The 27837-nt window shown below is 36.7% G+C and overlaps 2 pseudogenes; both read right to left on the reverse strand.

The window, feature by feature from the left end:
- Positions 1 to 3070: 3070 nt before the first annotated feature.
- Positions 3071 to 5535, reverse strand: LOC114892098 (annotated as a pseudogene).
- A 197-nt stretch (positions 5536 to 5732) lies between these two features.
- LOC114892099 overlaps positions 5733 to 27837 on the reverse strand; it is a 68423-nt pseudogene continuing 46318 nt past the window's right edge.

Below are 27837 nucleotides of genomic sequence, written 5' to 3' on the forward strand. Positions count from 1 at the left end.
TGAAGTGGTGAGCAGTAGAGTTATTGTGTTCTGATTTCATTATATTTTCATACATAGTAGATGTACTAATTTATAGTAAACAATAATGAAGCATTAAATGCATGTTTTAATCTGTGGTGAAAATAATATATAAATAAGAAGCTAATGAAGGATAAAATAATAAACATTATTTAATCCAGAATAAGACAAAATGGGGAATTCCCTGGCAGTCCAATGGTTAGGACTTGGTGCTTTCACTCCCTGGACCTGGGTTCAATCCCTGGTCAGGGAACTAAGATCCCACAAGGCATGAGGAGAGAGCCCCCCCCCCAAAAAAAAATCAGAGTAAGACAAAATGGAAAGAAGCTATAAATAGCTTGACAAATGGAAAATAAATACAAGCATACCTCAGAGGTATCTCAGGTTTGGATCCAGACCACCACAATAAAGTGGGCAATAAAGTGAGTCACACAAATTTTTTAGTTTCCCAGTGCATATAAAAGTATGTTTACATGACACTGTAGTCTATTAAGTGCACAGTAGCATGTCTAAAAAACAATGTATATAACATGATTAAAAAAATACTGCTAAAATATGCTAACCACCATCTGAGCCTTCAGCAATCATAATCTTTTTGCTGGTGAAGGGTCTTGCCTCGATGTTGATGGATGACAGTTGCTGAAGGCTGAGGTGGCTGTGGCAATTCTTAAAATAATACAATAAAGTTTGCTGCACTGATTGACATATTTTCATGAAGGATTTTTTTTCTTAATTAGATTTATTCCTAGGTAATTTTTTCTTTTGATGTGATTATAAATGGAATTATTTTCTTAATTTCTCTTTCTGATAGTTCATTGTTAGTGTATAGAAATGCAACAGGTTTCTGTATATTAATTTCGTATCCTGCCACTTTATCAAATTTATTGATGATCTCTCGTAGTGAGAGGCATCTTGAGGATTCTCTATGTATAGTATCATGTTACCTGAAAACAGTGACAGTTTTACTTTTTCCTTTCCAATTTTGATTCCTTTTCTTTCTTTTTCTTGTCCAAATGCTGTGGTTAGGACTTTCATGACTATGTTGAATAAAAGTGGCCTTTGTCTTTTAACCTTCCTAGTAACTTTATATGTGGTTGCTTTACTACCTTTACTATGTATTTGTCTTTACCAGTTAGCTTTTCCCTTTCATAATTTTCATGTGTCTAGTTGTGGTTTTTTCTTTTTCACTTAGAGAAGTCCCTTTAACAATTCTTATAAAACTGGTTTTGTGCTGCTGAGCTCTTTTAGCTTTGCTTATCTGTAAAACTTTTGACCTCTACATCAAATCTGAATGCGAGCCCTCATGGCTACAATATTCTTGGTAGTAGGTTTTTTCCCTTCATCACTTTAGACACATTGTGCCATTCCCTTGTAGCCTGCAGGGTTACTGCTGAATAGTCAGCAGATAGCCTTGTGGGAGTTTGTTTGTGTGTAATTTGTTGCTTTTCCCTTTCTGCTTTTAATATTCTCTCTTTAAGTTTTGCCATTTTAATTATAATGTGTCTTGGGGTGATCCTCTGGCTTGAACCTGTTTGGGACTCTCTGTACTTCTCGTACCTGGATGTTTGTTTCCTTTCCCAGGTTGACGGAGTTTTTAGCTATTATGTCTTCAAGTATGTTCTCTGCTCCTTTCTCTCTCTATTCGCCCTCTGAGATTACTATAATGCAAATGGTAGTATGCCTGATGTTGTCTCAGAGGTCTCTTAAATTGTCTTCATTTCTTTTTACTTTTTTTCCATTTTCTGTTCAGGTTCAGTGATTTCCCATACTCTGTCTTCCAGCTTGCTGAGGAGTTCCTCTGTATCATGTAATCTACTGTTGGTTCCTTTTAATGTATTTTTTATTTCAATTATTGCATTCTTAATCTCTGTTTGCTTTTTCTGTATATCTTCTAACTCATTTTTCTACTTTAAAGTGAAACCAAACAATTTATTTGTGCTAAATGAACAGAAATAATGCATTCAAGATATACTTCTCTGTACACTGCACTCGATTTTACTGGGCAAAATAAGCAGTCCTCAGTGCTATTGTGTTCAGCAATAAAGTCCTCAGCAATAAAGTATTTTGTGGCCATTATGCTAAGATATGCCTATAACGTTTATTTCAAATAGTATTTTCTAATAGTATTTTGTACCTTTAAAATATTTGTTTGAACTCTATTTTAGGGAAACACAAGTAAAGAATGGTAAGGGGAAATAGCTGTTTTTGTTACAATCACACTGTCTTCTGTGGCAGAAATCACACAGCACCTTCTAATCAGTCATAACAACCACTGGTGGGTAGGACAACAGTTATCGACTCACGTGAGAGGGGTCCAGTTTGAGGAGGCTAACATCAAGGATAAAGAAAGAATCATACCTGGATATACAATAATCATCAATCCCATGCATGTGGAAAAGATATAGCCATGTGATCCAGTACTTTAGGTGATCTATTTTACAAGAGACATGGATGTTGGGATATACTGAAAATAACCCATACAAAGTGTATCTGTAGAAAGCTCTATTGAGCATTGTCTTTGGTACTGATCCATCTAACTTCCCATTTTATACTGAGTGCTAGATTTTCAAAGTTCTGAATTGTAGTGCTGAATTATTGGTATGCTTGGTAAACACCATTATAATGGGAGGGGAGGGGTAATAACAGCTCAGTAATTTTCTGCAAATTCATGGAAAAAAATTAAAAGATATCCTTTTTTATTTTCCAACTTAAAAGCCAGGAAAACGAAGCTCTGGGGCCAGGAGAAAATTGCACACTGCTGCTGAACTACCAAACAGTCGAACAGCCAACGTCCCAGCCAGGGAATGTGCACACATGTAGATTCAAGTAAAACACCGAAGGAAAAAGTCGTCCGTGTAGAGTTGTAGACCCACAACACTGGCTGCGTTTCCGACACACATTTGCAACGTAATGAATAGTGAAGCCTAGATAACCTCAGTGCAAATAAATCACATTCATATGCCAGGGAAGGAAGCCTTTGGCGTTGAGTCGACAGCTCAGCTCCACTGTACAAGAACGTGTGCTGACATGAGGTTCGGACTAAGCACATGCATTAAGGCTGGGAGGAGGGGTGAACTGACTGTTGCGAGGGGGCAGGCTGCAAGGTGCCTGCTGAGGGGACTGTGGGCTGCATGGGTGGTGGAGATGGAGGTGGCAGTGGCTGGACAGGGGTCTGTGTGTTGTGAGACGGAGGTAGCGTGGGCCATTTGAATTGATCAGGACTTGCTTCTCTGCGGTGAAGGCCTTGTGATACCGTGGAATGCTCCCATATGCTGCACATGAAGACCTGGGAAATTGTAATAAGATATTCCGGCTCTAGTCAGTGAAGTTGGTGGCGTGAAACCAAGTGTGTGACTTGCATACGAGAGACTGGGTGATATCGGCCGGCTTTAACTGGCAGAAGGTGTGTAAGGGATCGGGCTGCACACAATGTGAGGTCTTAATCCTTGTGCAGACAGCTCCCTAAAATACCTTTCAGCATCCATCTCTAAGCTGGACTCACTCTCTGAGAGCTGTCGACAGAGGGCCTCTCTCCTCTCCATCTCCCTCTGCAGCTTCCTCTCAGGTCCTCTTCCCTCATGTGAAGTTCCTCCTCCAAATACTGCGCCGTTATCTCGGAATGCTGTAACTGGGCAGCACTCAGTTGCTTCTTCAGCTTCTCCAGTTCATTCTTTAAAGACCTGATGTGTCGCATCACGTTTTCTGGAGGGTCGATCTACACGGAGCTGTCTCTAGGCAATGGGGGAGCAGACACCGGCTGGTCTAATTTCTCCTGCAGGATTCGCTTTTCAGCTTCAAGTTCCATCCTTTTCCAGAAACGATTCACTCGTGCTTCTTGTTCCTGTTCCAAAGTACTTTCAAGGTCAATCTTCTCTCGTCTCAACTGTTCTAATGTAAGCTGCTTAGAAATGGTATCGTTCTCCAGTTTTTTAGTTTTCTTCATCAGTTTGCTGACCTGGAATTCCTGCTCCAGATGCTGTTCTAGTTCGGCTTTCTCATGCTGCAACTGTATCAATTTTCTGGAAAGCTCATTAGTGAGGATCTCTTCTTCCTTCTCGTAATTTATAGCAAGGGTTTCTTTCTCCTTCTGTGAAGGCTGAATTTTCTTGAATAAAGTGTTATTGATGAATTCTTCTTTCCGCTCAGCCTGGGCTTGGATGGTCACACTGGCTTTGCGCAAGCCGCGCTTCTCCTCCTGCAGTGCCTTGCACTTGAGTTTGTAGGTCTCCAGCTGGACCTTGAGCACCTTGTTGTGCTGTAGCGAGGCTAGGTGCTTGATGAGCTCCTCCAGGCTGAAGGGTGAGATGACAATGCCCCCTGCTCCAGCCACTTCCCACCACTGCCACTTCTCCTGCCGCTGCCGCCCGAGGTCAATGACTATATCTTCTCTTTGTTAATCTTCTCACTGTGTTCATCCATTCTTCTCCTGAGTACTTTGATTATCTTTATGATTTTTACTTTAAACTCTTTAGCGGGTAGATTGCCTATCCCTATTTCACATCATTCTTCTTCTGGGGTTTTAACTTATTCCTTCATTTCCATGTTCCTCTGTCCCCTCATTTTACCTAATTTGCTATTTTTATTTCTATGTATTTTGTGGACTCCTTATGTTTCCCGATCCTGAAGAAGTGGCTTTTTGAAGCAGATGTCCTATGTATCCCAGCAGCACACTACTCTCTGCTCACTTGAACTATATGTCCTACCTGGCTACAGGGCCCTGTGGGTCCCAGAACTGGTGTCTTGGTCTGCTTGTGGGTGGGACCAGGACCCAGGATTTCCTGGGGCTGGTGCCTACCCACTGGTGGGTAAGGCTGGTCCCGGAGCTACTGCCAGCCCACTGGTAGGCAAAGCTGGGTCCCAGGGTTTCTGGATGCAGGGCCCTGGGGGTCCCAGAATTGGTGTTCTGGCCTGTTTGTGGGCCCATGGGGTCCTGGGGACAGTGCCTACACACTGGTGGGTGAGACCTACTGGTGGGCTGAGTCAGGTCCCAGATCTCTGGCTGCAGGGCCCTGGAAATCCCGTGGCTAGAGCTGGTGTATGGAGCCAGGTCCTGGGCCCTCTGCTGGACAGGACCAGGTCCTGGGGTGGCTGTGCACTCAGGGGGTTTCAGGGCAACAGGCCTGCTGGTGGGTGGAGTTGTATCTCGGCCTGAGGCATCCCAGTACTTGTACTGACAACCTGGTCAGTTGGTCTGAGTCCTGGTACAAATAAGCTACAGGGAGGATTCCAGAATAGTGCTTGCCAGCATCAGTGTCCATGTGGTAGAAGGAGCTCCTCAAAACAGCTGATGCTAGTGTCTATGTTCCCAGGACAAGCCCCAGCTGCCTTCTGCCCCTCCACGAGGCTCTTCAAGATCAGCAGGTGTGTCTTACCCAGGTTCCTTTCAAATTACTGCTTCTTCCCTGGGTCCCAGAGCATGTGAAGTTTTGCGTGTGCTCTTTAGGAGTGGAGTCTCTATTTCTCACAGTCCTCTGGCTCTTTTGAAAGTAAACCCAACTGGCCTTCAGAGCCAGTCATTCTTGGGGCTTATCTTCCATGTGCAGGACTCCCAGGCTGGGAAAGCCACATGCGGGGCTCCAACCACTTGCTCCTTGAGGAGAACCTCTGCAATTGTAATTATCCTCCTGTGTGTGGGTTGCCCCTCCTACCTATCTTGTTGTGTTTCCTTCTTTACATCTTTAGTTGTAGAACTTTTCTGCTAGTGCTCTGGTTTGTCACATAAATAATTTCTCTGTAAATAGTTGCAATTTTGCTGTCCTCATGGGAGGAGGTGAGCTTAGGGTCTTCATACTCTGCCATCTTGGCCACTCCATCTTACCTTTATGAACTATTTTTCTGTAGCATGCAATGCTGTTTGATAGCATTTCACCCACAGTGGAACTTCTTTCAAAATTGGAATCAATCCTTTCAAACCCTGCTTTTGATTTATCAAGTAAGCTTATGTAATGTCCTGAATCTTTTGTTGTCATTTTAAGAATCTTCACAGCATTTTTCCAGGAGTAGATTCCATCTCAAGAAACCACTTTCTTTTCTCATTCATAAGAAGCAACTCCTCCTCTGTTACAGTTTGATCATGAGATTGCAGCAATTTAGTCCCATCTTCAAGTTCCACTTCTAGTTCTCTTGTTATTTCCGCCATATCTTCAGTTACTTCCTCCACTGAAGTCTTGAACCCCTCAAAGTCATCCATGAGGGTTGGAATCAACTTCTTTCCAATCCCTGTTAATGTTAATATTTTGACCCTTTCCCATGAACCATGAATGTTCTTAATGGCACCTAAAATGGTGACTCCTTTCCAGAAGGCTTTCAATTTACTTTGCTTGGGTCCATCAGAGGAATCACTATTTATGGTAGCTGTAGTCTTATGAAATGTTTTTCTTAAATAATATGACTTGAGTGTCAAAATTACTCCTTGATCCATGGGCTGAAGAATAGATGACATGTTAGCAGGCATGAAAACAACGTGAATTTTGTTGGACAGCTCCATCAGAGCTCTTGGGTAACTAGGTGCCTTGTCAGTAAGTAGTAATATTTTGAAAGGAATCTTTTTCTCTGAGCCTTAGGTCTCAACATTGGGCTTAAAATATTCAGTAAACCATATTGTAAACAGATGTGCTGTCATCCAGGCTTTGTTGTGCCATGTAGAGAGCACAGGTAGAGTAGATTTAGATAATTCTTAAGGGTCCTAGAATTTTCATAATGGGAAATGAGTATAATGGTAAATTGGCTTCAACTTAAAGTCACCAGTTACATTAACTCCTAACAAGAGTCAGGCAGCCCTTTGAAGCTTTGAAGCCAGGCACTGACTTCTCCTTTCTAGCTATGAAAGTCCTAGATGGCACAGTCTTCCAATAGAAGGCTATTTCCTCTACATGGAAAATCTGTTGTTGAGTATAATCACCTTCATTAATTATCTTAGCTAGATCTTCTGGATAACTGGCTGTAGCTCATACATCAGCATTTGCTGCTTCACCTTGCACTTTTTTTTATATAATAAATTTATTTACTCATTTATTATTTTTATTTTTGGCTGCTTTAGGTCTTTGTTGCTGCGCACAGCTTTCTCTAGTTGCGTCGAGTGGGGGCTACTCTTCGCTGTGGTGCACAGCCTTCTCGCTGCAGTGGCTTCTCTTGTTGAGGAGCTTGGGCTCTAGGCGTGAGGACTTTAGTAGTTGTGGCTTGTGGGCTCTAGAGCGCAGGCTCAGTAGTTGTGGTGCACGGGCTTAGTTACTTTGCAACATGTGGGATCTTCCCGGACCAGGGCTCAAACCCATGTCCCTTGCATTGGCAGGCGGATTCTTAACCACTGCACCACCAGGGAAGCCCCTCACTTTGCACTTTTATGGAGAGAGCTTCTTTTCTTCAACCTCATGAACCAATCTCTGCTATCTTCAAACTTTTCTTCTACAGCTTCCTCACCTCTTGCAACCTTCATAGAATTGAAGAGAGTTAGAGCCTTGCTCTGGATTAGGCTTTGGCTTAAGGGATTGCTGTGGTTAGTTTGATCTTCTCTCCTGACCACAGCAACTTTCTCCATATCAGCAATGAGGCTGTTTCACTTTCTTATTATTCTTGTGATCACTGGAGTAGGACTTTTAACTTCCTTCAGGAACTACTCCTTTGCAGTCACAACTTGGCTAACTGTTTGGCACAAGAGATCTAGCTTTTGGTCTATCTTAGCTTTCAACATGCCTTCCTCACTGAGCCTAATCATTTCTAGCTTTTGATTTAAAGGGAAGGATATGCAACTCTTCCTTGTACTTGAACATTTAGAGGTCTTTGTAGGGTTATTAACTGGCTTAATTTCAATATTGTTTTGTCTCAGGGAATAGGGAGGCCCAAGGAAAGGAAGACAGATGGGAACAGCAGGTTGGTGGAGCAGTCAGAACACACACAACACATATCAATTAAGTTTGCTATCATACATGGGTGCAGTTCATGCAATCCCAAAACAATTACAATAGTAACATCAAAAGTAACTGATCACAGGTCACCATAAAAAATATAATAATAATGGAAAATTTGACATTTTGTGAGAATTACAAAAATGTGATGCAGAAATATGAAGTGAGCAAATACTGTTAGAAAAATGACACAGATATACTTTCACAATGTGGGATTGCCACGAACCTTCCATTTGAAAAAATTCAGTATCTGCAAAGTGCATTAGAGTGAAGTCAATAAAATGAGGTATGCCTGTAGTAAGATTTAAGATCAAATATGTAAATAATTACATCAAACATAAATGGCTAAATATTACAACTGAAAAACAAAAATTTCAGACAATTAAAATAGAAAGTCTAGTTACATGATATTTAAAGAGATCTATCCTAAATATAAGGGCAAAAACACATTGAATTAAAACTGTCAAGGAAAAAAAAAAGAAAAAAGAAAATGGTTGCTGACATATTAATGCCAGAAAAAGTAGATGAAAAAGGAGTATTACCAGGTTTAAAGAGTAATTTTGTAATGACTAAAAGATCAATTCACTAGCTAGATAGAATTATGTTAAATGTATATGCACTGAATAACATAGCTAAAAATTCTAGAAAGCAAGAAGTGTCAGAACTAAAGAGTAATAAATCAATCTATAATGAAGCTGGCAGAATTTAATTCTTCACTCAATAGCTGATAGAACAAGATAAAAATTTCCAATAAGTATAAGAAGGAATGAAAAATACAGATAATAAATACATATTAGAGGGATTCAAAAAAAATAAAAACCGAAAGTTGATTTTTTTGAGTAATAAAGTGATAACCCTTGGCACAAATGTTCAACAGAGGATGAAAGCACAATTTATCAATACCAAGAATAAAAAGAGATTATAGATTCTACAACAAATAAAAAGGGAACAAGATAATATTGTAAAAAATAATTATGCCAATATACTTGGAAAATAACAGAAAATGGACAAATTCCTCAAAAAGCAATCTAAAAAAGTAACCAAAAAAATGACCAAAAAGTATAAAATCAGAACAGAAGAAACTGAATTGAATTATAACATTCCCACAGGTAAAGCTGTGAAAACAAAGTGCCCTTTATCAGTAAAATGTACAAATAAATTACGGAATTTGGCAGTAATAGAAGAACTATTGCTATGCACCATGTGAATGAATCTCATAAGAGTAATGTTGATTGAAAGCAACAAAGGACATTCTGTGTAACTCTATTTATACACAGTTCAAAAGAAGAAAACCAATCTGTGGTCTTAAAAGTCATAAAGGTACTTACTTTGTGGGAAGGTATAGATAGTGAGTAGGCAAGAAAGGGCTTTGCAGGATGCGGGTAATACTTTATTTCTTGATCTGTTTTTTCATTATGCTGGTGTGCTCACATCATGAAAATTCATCAATTTGTTAACTCATAATTTGGACAATTTCTGAATAAATCATGGTTCTCAACCAATGTCCCCCACCTCCAACACACACATTCCCAGAGGACATTCTACAATGCCTGGAGCTATTTGGGTTGAAACAACTTGGCAGGAGTGCTACTGGCATCTAGTGGGCAGAGGCCAGAGATGCTGGTAAACATCCTGCAATGCAGAAGGCAGCCTCTCTCAACACAAATTTCTGGTTCAAAATGTACCCATAGTGCCAAGTTTGAGAAAACCTGATATATGTGATATAATTCAATATAAAAAAGAGTTCACTACATAGACATAGACTTTACTCTGTGTGGAAGTTTAAATACATAAAAGACCAATTCCATCAACAGACACAATGTGTACAGGGTCTGCAGGAAATTAATTAATTGAAGTTAATGAAATGTGAGTGCAAATATTTATATTTGAGGAAGACTAATCATAAACTAGAATTTTAATCCCAAGTCTACTATTATATATTCACTGGTAAGGATTTTAGGAAGATTAAAGCTAAAATCACATATACTATAAGACCAAAAGTTTTAAAAAATAAGGGAAAATAAATGTGCCCTAAAGCTTACATATAGAAGGACAGAAATGAGTATTCATTATAAATCTATATTTCCTGTAAACCAACTCAAAAAGGGAAGTGATGGGATACGTAATTTTAATTTTCTGATAAAATGAAACATGCTAATTCAGCATGAAGGGGAAAAGAAACCCCAAACACTCCTGACACAATTTTGAAGGGAATTTGTAATGTGAAGAATTTATAAAAGGACACTGAACAACATAATGTTGTACACTGACTTCAACAAGAGTTTTGAATAAGCTACAGCAATTTTTAAAATATGACTATATATTTTTAAAATCAAGTATCAATTAATGTCAAGGGCATAGCATAAAATGTACATGAATGGCACCCTCTCTGTGATGGCCATAAGAATTCAGCATGGACATAGAGTACCCAAATCTTTACACCGGGAGTTCGCAAACTAAGCAGTCTCCCTCTCCCCGCACAGACCAAATCTATAAATAAAGTTTTATTGTAATACATTCACAGCCATTCATTTACTTGTGTTCTATCCCTCTTTTCATTCTACAGTGGCATGGTGAATCATTGTGACAGAGACCATAGGTCCCAAAAGTCTAAACTATTTACTATGGGGCCCTTTAAAAAACATTGCTGACCAATACAGAGGAAAGAACTCAATACTTTGTCCATCTTTCAAGTTTCAGTAGCACTGGATAAGAGTTTTGGAAGAAGCAGTATAGCAGATAGTTTGATTTCTCTATTAAGCCTTGGAGTAGGGGTGTTTTCTGTTATTGGTTAGAGGGGAGCATAATTACAACTTATTATTAAAATTGGATAGGCTTGCATGTATTCTTTCCTAAGCAGATAATCTATCAATCTTAATATAAGAAATGTAGTCTCATCTATCTTTTAATACAGCAAAAAATCCATGACTAAGTACTTGGATAAAACTCATCTTAAATTTCCCTATTTTTAAAATCAGAAATTTGGACTAAATCAGTTCTAGGGTAGGCAGAATTCTAAAGATGTCTCTTCCAGACATCCATCGCTTGGTTATTCAAACAGACACTAAGTAATCTAGGTACTACTGCTATGAAGGTACTTTTCACCTGACCATAAAATAGAGAGATGATCCTGCTTTCACATGGGTTTAATGTAATCACATGTGCCCTTAAATGTAGACGAGGAGAACAGAAAAGTCCTTCAGTGAAGTGTAGTGGAGGAGGAAAACAAAGATGAAATAGGAAAGGTCAGAGAGATAGAAACATAAGAAGGATTCCACCCACCATGCCTAGCTTTGAAGAAGGAGGAAGAAGTCAAGAAATATATGATTATTCTTATTAATTAACTCCTGGATCTATCTCTATAAGCCTTTTTAAAAATTGTTTGGCTATAAGTTCTTTGATTGTTTCTTTGTATGAAAGCAATGTTATAATGATTTTTAGAGAGATAGAGGAATAATTTTCCTTCCCTTGAATGTTTGACAGATCACTTTATTATTGTTATAATTATTATTAGGCCAGAAAAGTTTATTTCAGTTTGACAGCTAATTGGTAATATAATAGGAATATTTAGGATTGCCATCACATTGTAGAAAAACTTTATCAACATTCTTTTGTATATGAGTTGTATGATCTAGCATGTTTTTCTAGAGACTGCTTTTTCCCTACATGCAAGACATTTTTTTTTTTGTCTTCTACCACCCACATATTTTTGATGCTGGGTGCCTAGAACTTGTTCATATTATTATATGACCTCTGGCCCTTATGCCTTTGGGTCATGATATTTGGAACAATTAGTAATAGCTTAACTCTACACCGAAGTGATTGCAAACCACTTAAATAAGCCCATTAAATCAAAAATAAATGTGTCTACAACTCAACATTTTCCTAGAAAAATATCCCACATGCTTATCCTTAAATACCAACTATTACAGAAGGAAAATCAGAGTGAAAAGAGACTTAACTGATTACAGTTAAACTGTCCTACCTAATTTTACAAAATAGCGTGACCAAGTGACCATGTTATAGTGTTCCTCCGATGGCCTTGGAAGGGTAAATGAGAATGAGGGTCCTTGAAGCTGAAATAAGCATCATTTGCTTTATAGTAAAATCACTTTTGACAACATTAGATTATAATATAGTCATTTTTCTTTCAAAGATTTATGGTCAGTTGATATTTATGATGAGCTGTCCTAGTGTGGTGAAAAATTTCAGCAAAACCATTCTTTTGCCTAGTGTTGGTGAAATGACTAATTGAGATTATTAGCACAGTCTGTGAACATATTATCTTTATTTAGTGCTCTTAATAAATGAGTTAATTGGTCAAGAATAGTATATTTTAGTGGTGAGAGAAATTTTATTAAAGGCATAAGATTCAGAATGGCAAAATACCTAACTGCTTTTTTATTTACTGTAGTTAACCTATTATATCACTTCCTCTTCCTAATATCTAAAGGTATAACAAATCCAACTTTTGGTAAGCTTTTATATAAATATTTTCCTTACTCCTAAACGAGAAGATATGTTCCTTTGTTTAGACAGAAAACAACAAACACACACGCTAGTCTGTATTAACTATATGAACAGACATTAGAAGAATTTTTTCTTAGGAATTCTAGAAACTATGTTAGATTTGACAGTAATGTGGTCAAGTGGACCAGAGAAGACTGTATAACTTCAACACTCTAGTTTCATTTTTCAGTTAAAAAAAAAAAAAAAGCTCCCTCTAATGTCAGCATGCATACAGAAGAAATAACAAAAGGCACTCATGGGCTTGAGAATATGGTGCCTGAAGCCCTGTGAATCCAGTAAATTTTCCCTTGGGATGATTCACATCTAAAAGTGAGAGCTTCTATATTCCTGTGAAAAGTGGATTCCGGTTTGTTTTTTGCTTAAACTGAGGCAAATATAAAAAAACTTGAAATTTTTTTGTCAAGTTTTCATGTTAAAAATGTATTTCACACCCCAGGAATGTAATGTTTCTTTTCAGTATACCTTGTATGTGTTTTAAAAGATGTAGATATACTCTATCAAAAAAGAAGGAAGAGAAGGAGAAGAAGAAAGAGGAAAATGAAAAACATGGCCCTCTCATTTTTAACTAATTGAATAAACCAAGGTCCTATTGAATAGATGCTATAGGAGGAAATGTATATATACTGCATCCCAAATTTAGAGAATTTTCTCCCAAAGAATGATCAAGCAAACATAAAGAATAGCGTGAGACAGTATTTTGAAAACAGAAGCACTTGAGAAATATTTTCCATTTTTAAAATAGGATAACTATTTGCCAAATGTTTAAGTTGGGTGACTGCTACAATATTTAAATTTTTGTATGAAATTAGCAGTCTTTTGGCAAAAAAAATTACACGAGACAACTGCCAGATTAAAATACATACACTCAATCTGTCCTTTAACACACCACTCATCCTCTCCTACTGTTTTTTCCCCCTTTTCTTTCTTATTCCTTTAATCAGAAGTATCTTTTTCTTGTAATCAAAAATGGAAATAAATCCTGAATGTGTGAAGACTGAACAAAATTATTAATCACAGACAATTCTGAGTTTATTAAAAGCATTCTCCTATAATATTTTTAATCCAGAAGAATATATTTCTTGTTTATGGAGAATCCAAAATAGCTGAGTAAGAGCATATGTTCATGCATCATCTTTTAAATGTCCACATAACAACTGTTCATTTGCTGATATTCTAATTAGTTATGACATTAGTTATAAGATCACTGGAAGAAGTAACTTTCATAAATTAAATCTGGTCCTTTCTGACAGCAAATGTAGGAGGCTTTGAACAAGTTGACCTTTTCTATCTCAGTCTTTTCCTGAGAAGCAGGATACCCATTCTTATATGTATACAACTAGTTCCTCTGTCAGCCAGTCTTTTAAATGAAAATGGTGTTTCATGAAAAAAGTATCTACTACTACAGCTCATATCTCAATCGTACAAGGGCTTTTCTTCAAAACAAGTATTGTACTTTGAATGCAGCAAAGTGCTTTACATACTTCCCATTTTCTCAAATGGGATATAAAAAGATCTGTAGTCAAGGGTTTAGATGTAACAAAATTATTTTTAGTGCTTAATCAGGGACATTCTTAAGGAAAAGTCACTTCTGTATCTGTCAGCATGCAATGATGAAAAAATCAATTCTAGTATAGTTGTTGCTACTGCCTTGATTCACACTGAATTACCAGTAGTTTTACCCACCATCCCATTTGTACTATCAGTTCAAGTGTCAACACACTTAACAGGATAAACCATAATATTCAAATAGGTTATTTGACACTTCAACTATTTACCTCCTTTTATGTTTATTAAACATTTACATAAAAAATCATATTCTCTGATTAGTTGGTGTTGGTAGCAGAGTCCAGCCATATCTGGATTTTTTATCCATTTGTAGGTACCGTTCTCCAAGTGAGATATTAACATGAGACATAATCTTCATGTTTGATGATGAATCTTTAATTCAATGAGTTACTGGATCATTGGAAAGTGGCACTGCTGTGATTTCTTTTACTGACTTCATCTAGTTATGTCAATTGTTCAAGGTTCTTTTTAGTCTTTTAGCTGTTGTATAATTTTCTCCAGCAAACAAAATTTAATAGCTTACTCTATAATATACTTCTGCAGTTCATTTCTAATTACTGTATACTGAGTTTATCATACCTCTCTTTAAAATATTATATTTTTTTCTTTAAATTATGAATGGTTGATCTCAATATTACATCACATAACTAACACCATGACACTATTCAAACATGTTCTGTTGCATGAGACACAATAAAGTATTGACATCTATAATCCCCAAAGAAGTACAACTTTCATCATATTTTTATTTCTTATTTATAGTTTTGCCAGTTTCTTTTGAATCATTTCCCCTCTCTCATGAGTTAGATAATTCTCTGGCGTTTAAGTTTCATCTCTTTTAGCATCTTTAGAGGTAGTCAGTGCAGCTGTGTGTTGATAAAGTGAGTCTTCCAACTCTCTCGTGTTAAGTAAATAATGCATTGTTAAATATGTTAAAAAATTATTTAAAATATTTCAAATTTCCAAAATAAAAGTTTTAGATAAGTAAAAATTCAGAAAAAATTTAGGAAAAATTTTTGATATTACAGCAAAACTACAAAGTACCCTTATATACTAAATTGGATATGGTTTCTGTTACCTGCAATAAAATAATCTGGACTAATACAGTAATTCATTTTATCTATCTCCCATGGCAAACACCTCAGTAGAATTATAAGGCAAATTTAGTAGAAGATAATTTCCTTTTGACAGTCATAAGTTTAATGAATACACTTTTTCCCCCTTTCAATACCATTTTTGAAATCCCTGAACATGAAGTATGATGCTAAATTTCAGGCTATTACATCAGGTGTGGAGTGGAGAACTATACAAGGGATATGTCTACTTCAGCTAAAATTGTTTCACTAAATTCTGTAGGGAAAATATGTTAAACATAAGGTATATATATTTGTCCAAGAATAAATTCTTTTTTCCTCCTTAGAGATAAATATCCCAAATACTAGGGTCCTAAATCCTATATGTTAGTCATAGAAGACAAATTTTTATGATTTTTTTGACACATTTGTACTGCTAGACTTCACTAAACATTTGAAGCATACGTTACCCTGACAGCAAAGAAATGAAAATTATGCACTATATATATATTTTTTAGTGGCATCTTTGTAGACCTTGCCAGTATCTGAACTGTTAGAACATGGATGAATGTCAATTTTGTGCAGGAATTCTCAAGCAGGTTTGTAATAGTGCTAAATATATTTGGTCATAAATTTTGCTATGCAGAAAAAGCAAACTTTCTCCAAACATGAAATTTTATAAACATCCATTAATTGTTCAATATAACACAGCTTTTGAATTCTAGACATTTTGTTAATACTGATGGGGCTTTTCAGTGGCTTTCCTCTTAAGAAAATATAATATACCCCTTATTTTAACACAATTTCAGCATGTAGTTTCAGTAGTGACCTCTTTGTCAGACTACTTAAGAAAGCAAAGTATTAAAATAACACTATGGGATTTTAGAATATTTAGAATATTTTAAAAGGAAGGAGTTCATTAATAAGTGAGAATTTTAATAAATATTGAAAATACCTTCACAGTTTTATTATTTTATTCCATTCTGTTATTGACACTGCTCTCAGTTCTTTGTCTTTGACACTGAAATCACACTAATGGATAGTTCACAGGTTTGAAATAAATTGGACAGACCAATTTTTTAAGATGATTTGCAAAATTTTTATAATTTAGTATTGACATTCAACTTTTAACTTTAATAAATGAACTAATATTCATTATTAAAGCAAAATATGAATACTCAAAAGGAAAACTCACCCCACAAATATGGAATTATGATGAGCATATTTTTACCTACCTACCTACAAATACATACATTCATACACAATTGTAAAAATAAAATAATTCCGTGACAGAAAGTCTAAAATAAGTGAGGCATAAATAGGATAGAATTTAGTTTTTACTCATGAGAATGAAGTACAGTAGGGCCTGACTCCACAAGGAATTCAGCACAGAGGACCTTCCAGCTTATGGTTTAACCAACCTTAGGGTGTGGTTTTTTGTCCTCATGGTCCAAAACAGCTGGAGCTATTATATCAGCATTCCAGGAAGTAGAATAGAATAACTGCCCACTAAAAATATAATGTGATTTGTAAGTTTAAGTTATTATCCTCTTCCTTTTTTTGAATGGGTGGAGATATTTGGCTGGTCTTTTTTTTCTAATTTCTTAAATTGAACAAAGTCATGTTTTCAGTCTCCATTAAAAAAAAAGAGAGAGAATTTAAGGTCACAAGGTTTCCTTTGAGTATAGCTTTACTATAATTCATAAGTTTTAGATGAATTCTTTACTACAATAGTTTCCAGAAAATATATTACTTTAATTGAAATTTTCTCATTGATGTAGGAATCATCTTAGAAAAATGTTTCATAATTTTCAAATGGTTGAAAAATTTAAGGGTCATTTTTTCTTGTTGACTTCTAGTTTTATTGGCCTATGATCAGCATATGTTGCTTGTAAAATCTCTACTTTTCAGAATTCATTAAAGTTTCCACTGTGCCCCCCAAAATATGTAAATATCTATATGTATATAAATATATATATAATATTAAATTTTCAATAGCTTGCACTAAAAAAGTAACAAGGAAAATTAATTTTTCATAAGACCATTTCAACATGTAATCTGTACAAAAGTTATTAAAAAATTTTTACTTTCTTTTTTTCATATAATGTCTTGGAAATTTTGTATGTATTTTATACTTAGAGCATATCTCAGTTTAAACTAGCCCCATATCAAATGAATTCAGCAAGGTTGTAGGATACAAGATTAACATACAGATACCAGTTGCATTTCTTTACACTAACAATGAAATATCAGAGAGGGACTGTAAACAATCCTTTTTAAAACTGCATCAAAAAAAAAATACTTAGAAATAAACCTCACCAAGGAGGTGAAAGATTTACATGCTGAGACCTACAAAACATTAATAAAGGAAATTAAAGATGATTCAAAGAAATGGAAAGATATCCCATGCTATTGGGTTGGGAGAATTAATATTGTTAAAGTGGCAATACTGCCCAAAACAACCTACAGATTTAATGCAATCCCTATCAAATTACCCATGACATTTTTCACAGAACTAAAACAAATAATCCTAAAATTTATATGGAACCATAAAAGATCCAGAATTGCAAAAGCAATCCTCAGAAAAATGAACAAAGCAGGAGGCATAACCCTCCCAGATGTCAGATAATACTATAAAGCTACAGTAATCAAAACAGTGTGGTATTGGCACAAAAGCAGACATATGGATCAATATAGAGAATCCAGAAAAAAAAACACAGCCACACACCTATGGTCCATCTTCAACAAAGGAGGCAAGAATACAAAATGGGAAAAAGACAGTCTCTTCAGCAAGTGGTGCTGGAAAAGTTGGAAAGCCACACATAAACCAATGAAGTTAGAACACACCCTCACACCATGCACAAAAATAAACTCAAAATAGCTTAAAGACTTAAACATAAGATATGACACAATAAAACTCCTAGAAGAAATCACAGGCAAAACATTCTGTAACATAAATCGGACCAATGTTTTCTTAGGTTAGTCTCCCAAGGCAATAAAAATAAAGACAAACAAACAAACAAAAAAACACAAATGGGACCTAATTAAATTTACAAGCTTTTGCACAGCAAAGGAAACCATAAACAACATGAAAAGACAACCTACCATTGGGAGAAAATATTTGCAAACAATGTGACCAACAAGGGCTTAATTTCCAAAATACTCAAACAGTTCATACAGCTCAACAACAATAAAACAAACAACCCAATCAAAAAATGGGCAGAAGACCTAAAGAGATATTTCTCCAAAGAAGACATACAGATGGCCAATAGGCACATGAAAAGATGCTCAACGTCACTAATTATTAGAGAAATGCAAATCAATACTACAATGAGGTACCACCTCATACAGTCAGAATGGCCATTATTAAAATGTCTACAAATAACAAATGCTGGAGAGGGTATGGAGAAAAAGGAACTCTCTTACACTGTTGGTGGGAATGTAAATTTGTGCAGCCACTATGGAAGACAGTATGGAGGTTCCTCAAAAAACTAAAAATAGAACTACCATATGATCCAGCAATCCCACTCCTGGGTATATATCCAGACAAAACTATAATCGGAAAAGACACACTCACCCCTATGTTCATAGCAGCACTATTTACGATAGCCAAGACATGGAAACAATCTAAATGTCCATTGACAGATGAATGGATAAAGAAGATGTGGTACGTATATAAAATGGAATGTAATTCAGCCATAAAAAAAGAATGAAATAATGCCATTTGCAGCAACATGGATGGACCTAGAGATTATCATACTAAGCAAGTTAAGTCAGAAAGAGAAAGACAAATACCATATGATATCACTTATATGTGGAATCTAAAATATGGTACAAATCAATATATCTACAAATGAAAAAAGACACAGAGAACAGACTTGTGGTTGCCAAGGGGGAGAGGGGTGGGGGGGGGGAGGAATGAGAGTTTGGGATTAGCAGAGGCAAAGTATTCTATATAGCAGCAGCCCTCAACCTTTTTGGCACCAAGGACTGGTTTTGTGGAAGACAATTTTTCCACGCATTGGGGGGGGGAGGGGGATGGTTCAGGAAGTAATGTGAGCAATGGGGAGCAAGGGGAGTGGCAGATGAAGCTTTGCTCGCTCGCCTGCTGCTCATCTCCTTCTGTGCATCCTGGTTCCTAACAGGCTGCGGACCGGTACCAGTCCATGGCCTGGGGGTTGGGGACCCCTGATATATAGGATGAATAAATAACAAGGTCCTACTGTATAGCACAGGGAACTATATTGAATATCCTGTGACAAACCATAATGGAAAAGAATATGAAAAATAATATATGTATAACTGAGTCACTTTGCTGTACAGAAGTTAACACAGCATTGTAAATCAACCATACTTCAGTAAAATTAAGAAAAAAACAAAACAAAACTAGCCCCATATCAAAATGTCCAACCTGTGACCATTGGTTACCATATGAGACACCTTCCACCTAAGATTGGAAGCAATGCAAGCATGCTACCAGTCATCCCTGATAAGCAAGCTGGTATTCTACTGGAAGTCCTAGCTAATCCAGTAGATAAGAAAAAAATTAAATAAATTTTAAAGATTGGTAAGAAAGAAATGAAACTTTTAGTCACAGATGACATGACTTTGGGTAAAAATACCCCAAAATTGACACACACAAATACTCAAGTAGTAAATGAGTACAGCAAGGCTGCAGGATACAGAAGAAAGGTTAATATACAAAAGTGAGTTGCTTTTGTATATACCAGCAGTGAACAATTGGAATTTAAAACTTGTGACTTTGTCTCTGTCCTAGAGGATGAGATGAATTTTTTTCTTAATTATTAAAGCTTAATAATGAAATGTCTCAGTAGAGAATTTTGGTTCAATATCCCCAGGTATTGAGCAGGCAGTTTGAATTTTCATACTCTACTATTTAATTTCATAAACACATTTATTTCTAGTTTTAAATATAAATTAGGCTTCATTCATTTATTTTTCTGCTTCAGATGCTACAAATATTATACTGGATAATCTTTGTTCTTTGTTGTCTTCTACATTTATTACTTTCTCACATATTATTATTACCATTTATTTTCTTGACTTTTCTTATTTCTTCTCTATATTTCTTACTGTATGTTAACATGTACCAATTATTCTTTAGGTACCTATTAATTTTATCTTCATTTCTGAGATGTATCCTGAGATATTTCTTTCTTTTTATTTTTTTGAAATTTCTTTCTTTAGATCACTCAGGTCTACTTCACATCTTTTTTTGTATATTTATTTTCAGTTTTTGAATTTCTGAGTCACATTGCTATTTTCCATTTGCAATTTCTGGTTTAATTATCTTCAGTTTCAACCTGAGTTATGCTTCATGGCTTCATTTAATTGATGTGCTTTACTATGCTTAAGAGTTTTTATTATTTTTAGAGTATCTTTATATAGATTCTGGGCTTTTTCTTTTTGCTGGGTTTCACTTTTCTTTGTCATATTTGCTTGTTTTGGATTTTTCTGCACCATCAATTTCAGGATACTTCTCAGATTATGGAGGTGGTTTTCCTGATATCTGACTTCAAGGCCTTCTCCTTCTGCTAACAACAACAAAAAAAGCTTCTCCTTTCTGTTTGTTTCAAATACATGACACTTCTTTCTTTGGCCTTACGTCTTCTAATTTATTGCTGACCTCCTGTCTCAGTAGAGTTATCTTCTTTAGTTGGTCCTTTCTTTCCTTTCACCGCCCTGGACACCCAAGGACATTTCATCATCAAAGGTGTCTCTCTTCCCCAGAAGCATTGACTTCTCAAGACAGACATCTCTGGTGCCATGCATTTTCCAAGCCCTTTACCTGTGTCTCTCCCGTAGCCAGTGTTTCCCACTGAATGAGGCCCTGACACCTTCCTTTTCTGAAGCTGAACTCTAGTTAGTATTGTATGTGTTCAGTCACCCTATGACTCTGTTAACACTCCTCTCTCTTCCATTTAGCCCCCACCAAACTCCCTTCATCTGGATGGAGTCTGGAGCTAATTTTTCCAGTCTTGGGTGTTTATTTACCCTCTTAACAAATAAACTGAGTTTTATCATCTTCTTCAGTGGGGAGTTTAGTTTGATTTGCTTTTTTTTTTTAATTTGGATGTTTTCCAATTTAGAAGAAAAACTGAGAGCATTAGAGTCCTGAAGGCCATTAGAGTCTCCTACATGAGCTCAGAAACCTCTGCACATTCCTTTATCACTTAAGAGTACAATATAATATCCCTCCAAAGGAATCGTTTTTGGACTCATTAATTCTAGATAATATTTACATTCTATTTTATATCGTGAGTGTACTACAACTTATTTTGATTTTGGTAAAAAGTCTCAGTTACATATGATGAATTTACTCTGGTGTATTTTAGCAAAAACTGGATTTATTATAGAGTAGTGGTAAAGTAACTATACACACTATATCAGTTTTGTTTTTAAAGTTGTTGTCCTGGGGATCACGTGTTAATTGTTTTCACTCTCAAAAGAGTCCTGGTTGATGACAAATTGTATAGTCACCTAATTAATGGCTCACACCATCATTGGGGAGCTGGAGAAAGATATCTGAGACTAAGCTTCTAGGCACAATACCTGAAACTATGCTGCTGCCACTGTTGCCACCAAGCTCAAAAGGTCAGGCTCTCCACTTCAGTGTAACAGCTTCTGTCATCCATGCCACTGCTGCCTCAGGAACTGCCCCATGTACCTAATACCCCTGAAAAGTGGACACTTCCCGGGGTGAAGAAATCTTCTGAGAAGGACTGTTTCTCCATGTTTCTCAATTCTGGGTCAGTCTCAAGTGAGTGCATCTGCCTCTTCAGCATACAAGTCAGAGTGTCCCTTGCAGTTAAGATACAGGCAGTTGTTCTGAGCTCTACCAGTCATGCACATCCGCACACACAATAAGTCTATCATTCCTTTTATGGGTTCATAGTTTCCTGGTTAAATTAGAAATGCTTCCCCTTTGTTAAACGTATGGCTTCCTATGTTTATTTTTCTCTTCCAAGTTATTTATTTGCTTATTGAAGAGGTGTACATTTTCTAAAATGTGATTCTCTTAATTCTTTGGGGAGCCACACATCAGTATCCTTCCACTGATTATACAATTGAAATTCATTAAATATATGGTACGGCAAAAGCAAAATACAATATTCTTAAATCCAGTATTATATTTCAAGTGTTGATAAATTAAGTGTACCCAGAGAGTAACCCCAAGGACTAAGTGAATCCTGAAGGCATTGAATTCATATCAGAAGTGGGACAAATATAACTGTAAGATAGGATGATTTAAAGAAAAATAACTCTTGACTAAGTTATAAAGTGCTATCAACGTGAAAGGGGAGAGAGATTTTGTCTCTACTTGAAGATAGAACTAGGGGGCTTCCCTGGTGGCGCAGTGGTTGAGAGTCCGCCTGCCGATGCAGGGGACACGGGTTCGTGCCCCGGTCCGGGAAGATCCCACATGCCGCGGAGCGGCTGGGCCCGTGAGCCATGGCGGCTGAGCCTGCGCATCCGGAGCCTGTGCTCCGCGACGGGAGAGGCCACAACAGTGAAAGGCTCGCGTACCGCAAAAAAAAAAAAAAAAAAAAAAAAAAAAAAAGGATAGAACTAGTGGAACTACGTACCTCATACAAGTAATTGTACTTACTGTATTTAAGTATTTCTAATTTATTTTTGTTATATTGTTAACAGAACTCTTATACTGTATTAGAGATTGTTTTTAATCCACAACAGTCCACTTCCAAACCTAAGACTAGGGTATGCTTCCAACCCAAAGCATTTTATTTTTAAAAATAGTAAGAAACAAGCTGTCTTAAAAATAGTATGCTATCCATTAATTTGCCCTTCAGTATCATTCCAAAGGACATTTTGTCAATTAATTGGCAGGCCAAAGAGCCCAAGAAGCAGTACAGTTTTATTTTGGTATAACATTATACCAGGTTGAATATGTGTAAAACAAAATAAGCAAAAGTAAACTAATTTCAGAGGAGGTCAGAGAATCTTAGAGACATTAAGTAATTTGCATAGGACCAAATAGCTAAGAAATGACAGAGACAGTATTCATGAGCCCATGAGTCACAAGAAGGACATAGCTCCAGAACTATCCGTTATGACATGCCTTGTGTTCAAAGCAGTCTGCCTTTAAGAGAGATTCAAGGAAGATGTTATTAGTCTTCAAATAAGAACAGTATCATCTGCATGGACAACTGAAATATTTTGTAAAGATAAAGAAGGTTGCAACACCAGATAGCTCACAGGTAAATTATTTGTTAAGAAAATGGGCAATTGAGTTTGAATTGTCCATTTGATTTTCTAGACTGATCCAATTTTCTTTGGTTGGTTCTATGTGTCTAAAGCCTAAGAGAAAATTTCCATGTGTTCCATAATATAGCTTATATAGCATAATATAGCTATATAGCTTCTCCCAATTTTAGACTAGTCCAAAGTATTTCTGCTCTCATTGTACAATGGTTCTCATGAGGCCCAGTGAGAGGAACAAGTGAATTTTTCAACCAGTGAAGTTCTACTTTCATCAAGTATATACAACTTAGTCAGATACATAATTACTTTGGGCAGTGAGTGGGTTTTTCAGTTGGTTTTAAGCTGTCCGTACAACTTAAATATAGACCAAGCATGGGAGGAATATTTGTAAAATTATTTTTAACAAATAAATGTTCCATTTTTGTATAGACTGAACCCTGATAACTATGGCTTTACCTGGCTGGTTATAGCAACATGACAACTATCAACCACTCTGTCAGTGCCATGATATTTCATCTCCTTAACTCATTCTGGTTAAACTAATTATATAGAGAACACTAGTAATGCTTTCTCTGTGTTTCACATGGCAACCAGGTTTTCTAAAGTTAAAGAAAAAAATGTTTACTGTCACATCATCAAGGAAGTCTTTATTGAGCCCCACAGAATACTTTATGTGGAGCTACTTAAATAGTATTAATTTATTGCCTTGAGGTATCTATGTGATATCACAGAGTTTCAGTTATCTTCTGGTGTTTTATTACATTCATTCTGTGTCTTTTTTTTTTTTTAAGAATATAGTCAATGGTAAATATATTTAAGCTGGTACATACTATTACTTATACTCTTCTAAGAATTATTAAAGTTTTAAAAATTCTACGCAAACCTTTTAATTTTAATGGCATAATTAAGTGAAAAATTGTTGAAATTTTAGGGTTGGATAATTATTTTAAAAATTGGCTGACGCAGCCACCACAGAGTATTTATAAATTTATGCATCATAGAGTAAAAATACTCTCAGATAAAAACGTCCCCATGGTGCTCATATTTGAAAGTACATGAATTAAATATGCCTCCCTCATCTCTGGTGGTACATGGAATTTTTATGTCTTACTAGGATTCTGTATTTATTTTATGTAAAAATACTAGTATGTCACTAAAATTTTTATTTTTCTGTAGATGTCATAGCATAAGATATAAAAAACACAGCACTGACTTCACTTAAAATGCTCCAGTGTGACTTACCCCACAATTGTCTCTAAGTCCTATTGAATATAACATCCCTATCTTCCTTTTCCTATGGATTGCAAGAATAGTTACTTTACCTACATGCCATCCTTCTCCTCTGAATTTCAACTGCTCTTTTATTTCTCTTGCTTAAACATATCTCCCCTCATTTTTCTAACATTCTAAATATGGATATGGTATTCTTTTTTTTTTTTTCGGTGCGCAGGCCTCTCACTGTTGTGGCCTCTCCCATTGCGGAGCACAGGCTCCGGACGCGCAGGCTCAGCGGCCATGGCTCACGGGCCCAGCCGCTCCGTGGCATGTGGGATCTTTCCGGACCGGGGCACGAACCCGTGTCCCCTGCATCGGCAGGTGGACTCTCAACCACTGTGCCACCAGGGAAGCCCTGGTTTTCTTATAATTCAACATTTTCTAAGCTTGAAGCTCATGTACCAAAAACTGTTGTCTAGTTAGATATGATTAATTAGATTTAAGTGAGCATTATTTAAGCTAATATAGCATAAACAATTAAAAGTCCAGGCTCTGGGGTTAGATTTCCTGGATCTAACATTTCTGCTTGTGTGCCGGTGAGCAACTTACTGGAGCTCTTAATGACTCAGTTTTCTAATCTGTAGAGTGAGGATAACAACAGTGTCCATGTCATTGGGTTGTTGTGAGGACTAATGTGATAATCCACTAAGTAAGACCCTTAAACAATAAATGGCACAATGAAAGCATGCATTATAGTTAGACATCTGGGGGGTTTGGTTAATTATTACTACTATATAATAATAGTTATTATTATAATTATATAATTTGATTTAATTTGAAAGCCATCTCTTAAAAAACCCCGCCAGGCACAATATAGGGCCAGACACTGAAGATATAAGGATGAGTAATATATGGTCACTTTTGAAGAAAAGTAAGAAACGGTAGAGAAATAATATATGATAGAAAGAGAGTATGGGGAAAATGCACAAAAATTTTGAAACTACTCCAGCTCAGTTTTATGATCAAGTCTAAGGGGACTAGATTTATAAGATTCCAGCAATAAACAAAATCTGAACTCTATCTGAAACAAAATTTGAAAGCTTGAAGCAATCGTAATTTCCTCAATAGAAAATCATTTTTCACTAAATCCCTATTGAAGAAACTAATCATTCTTCATAACACTGGTCACTATGTAACTCTGTGTTATACAGCCATTTGTTTATTTGTTCATTTATTGTTTTTCTCAATAAACTCTAATTTCCATGAAGGCTGAGACTCCCTTTGTATTTGTCACTGTCTGTCAATGCCTTGCACATAGTACATGGACGGTGATGTGGGGTTATATTATATGGCATTTCCCAAACTGATTTGATTTTGGACCTTTGTCACTGTGGCTCATTTTATGGAACTAGTACTCCTGGGGACATACTTGGGAGACATTATGCGCTGAATATTTTCAGTTTGGTTCTCCAGGTCCACTTTCCATCCATTTCCTCTCACAATTTGCCCCTGGATGTTGATTGTACTGACAGGCTCCCTTTCCTTCTGCTTCTGGTTGGATTCAGTCCGTCACAGGCAATAACAAAAGATCCAGAGGAAAGGAGGAGAATGGATGGATGGAGACATTTATTCTCCAGGTCCCTCTTCTTAGGTCACTGTGGGTTGACTGCACCTCTGCTGAAGTCCACAGCTTCCATGGAGTGATTCTCTCCATAAAGATACCCTCTCTGTGTACAGGTAACATCCCCCTTCCCTTATCCCATAAGGCTAGCTTTGGTGAAGGCTTCCCAGGTCTCCAAACCTTCCTTTTTCAAGCCTCAGGTTACTGCACTATCACTGGCTGGTTTTCCAAAAATCTGCCGGATGTCTTAAATACTCCCTTTGACAAACTCTCTTCAATTGCTCAGTTTGGTTATACCATCTGTTTCTTGCCAGAGCCCTATTTCACGCTGAGCTATAATCCCATTATATCCTTAGTCTTTTTAAGTGGATGGGTATTTAGGTAAGGTCTATCTCAAGATTTCTTCTTTTGTCAGTCTACTGGATAGAGGTTTTAGAGGTCCACAATTGGGCAACATGAAGTCAGAGTACCCCTGCATATAGAATGTTACCTATGTCACGAACAAGTATTTGATTTCTGTGAAGAGATTTCATATATTTTTATAAATTCTCAGAAACAAATAGGAGGATAATCATGCTCTTATAATTACAGTTCCTGCTTTTGGCAGTTTTCTCTGCACTAAAAATTAATACGCCTTGTTTATGGTTTCCTAAGACAACCCTCAGAATGGGAGAAAATATTTGCAAACGAAGCAACTGACAAAGGATTAATCTCCAAAATATACAAGCAGCTCATGCAGCTCAATATCAAAAAAACAAACAACCCAATCCAAAAATGGGCAGAAGACCTAAATAGACATTTCTCCAAAGAAGATATACAGATTGCCAACAGACACATGAAAGGATGCTCAACATCACTAATCATTAGAGAAATGCAAATCAAAACTACAATGAGATATCATCTCACACCAGTCAGAATGGCCATCATCAAAAAATCTACAAACAATAAATGCTGGAGAGGGTGTGGAGAAAAGGGAACCCTCTTGCACTCTTGGTGGGACTGTAAATTGATACAGCCACTATGGAGAACAGTATGGAGGGTCCTTAAAAACTAAAAACAGAACTACCATATGATCCAGCAATCCCACTACTGTGAATATACCCTGAGAAAACCATAATTCAAAAGGAGTCATGTACCACAATGTTCATTGCAGCTCTATTTACAATAACGAGGACATGAAAGCCACCTAAGTGTCCAGCGACAGATGAACGGATAAAGAAGATGTGGCACATATATACAATGGAATATTATTCAGCCATAAAAACAAACGAAACTGAGTTATTTGTAGTGAGGTGGATGGACGTACATTCAGAGTGAAGTAAGTCAGAAAGAGAAAACAAATGCCGTATGCTAACACATATATATGGAATTTAAAAAAAAATGGTTCTGAAGAACCTGGGGGCAGGACAGGAATAAAGACGCAGACATAAAGAATGGACTTGAGGACATGGGAAGGGGGAAGAGTAAGCTGGGACGAAGTGAGAGAGAGGCATGGACATATATACACTACCAAATGTAAAGTAGATAGCTAGTGGGAAGCAGCCGCATAGCACAGGGAGATCAGCTCGGTGCTTTGTGTCCACCTAGAGGGGTGGCATAGGGAGGGTGGGAGGGAGGGAGACACAAGAGGGAGGAGATATGGGGATATATGTATACATATAGCTGA

Source organism: Monodon monoceros, unplaced genomic scaffold, assembly GCF_005190385.1.
Source record: "Monodon monoceros isolate NGI ecotype Baffin Bay Population unplaced genomic scaffold, NGI_Narwhal_1 Super_Scaffold_12, whole genome shotgun sequence".
Classification (NCBI taxonomy): Eukaryota; Metazoa; Chordata; class Mammalia; order Artiodactyla; family Monodontidae; genus Monodon; species Monodon monoceros.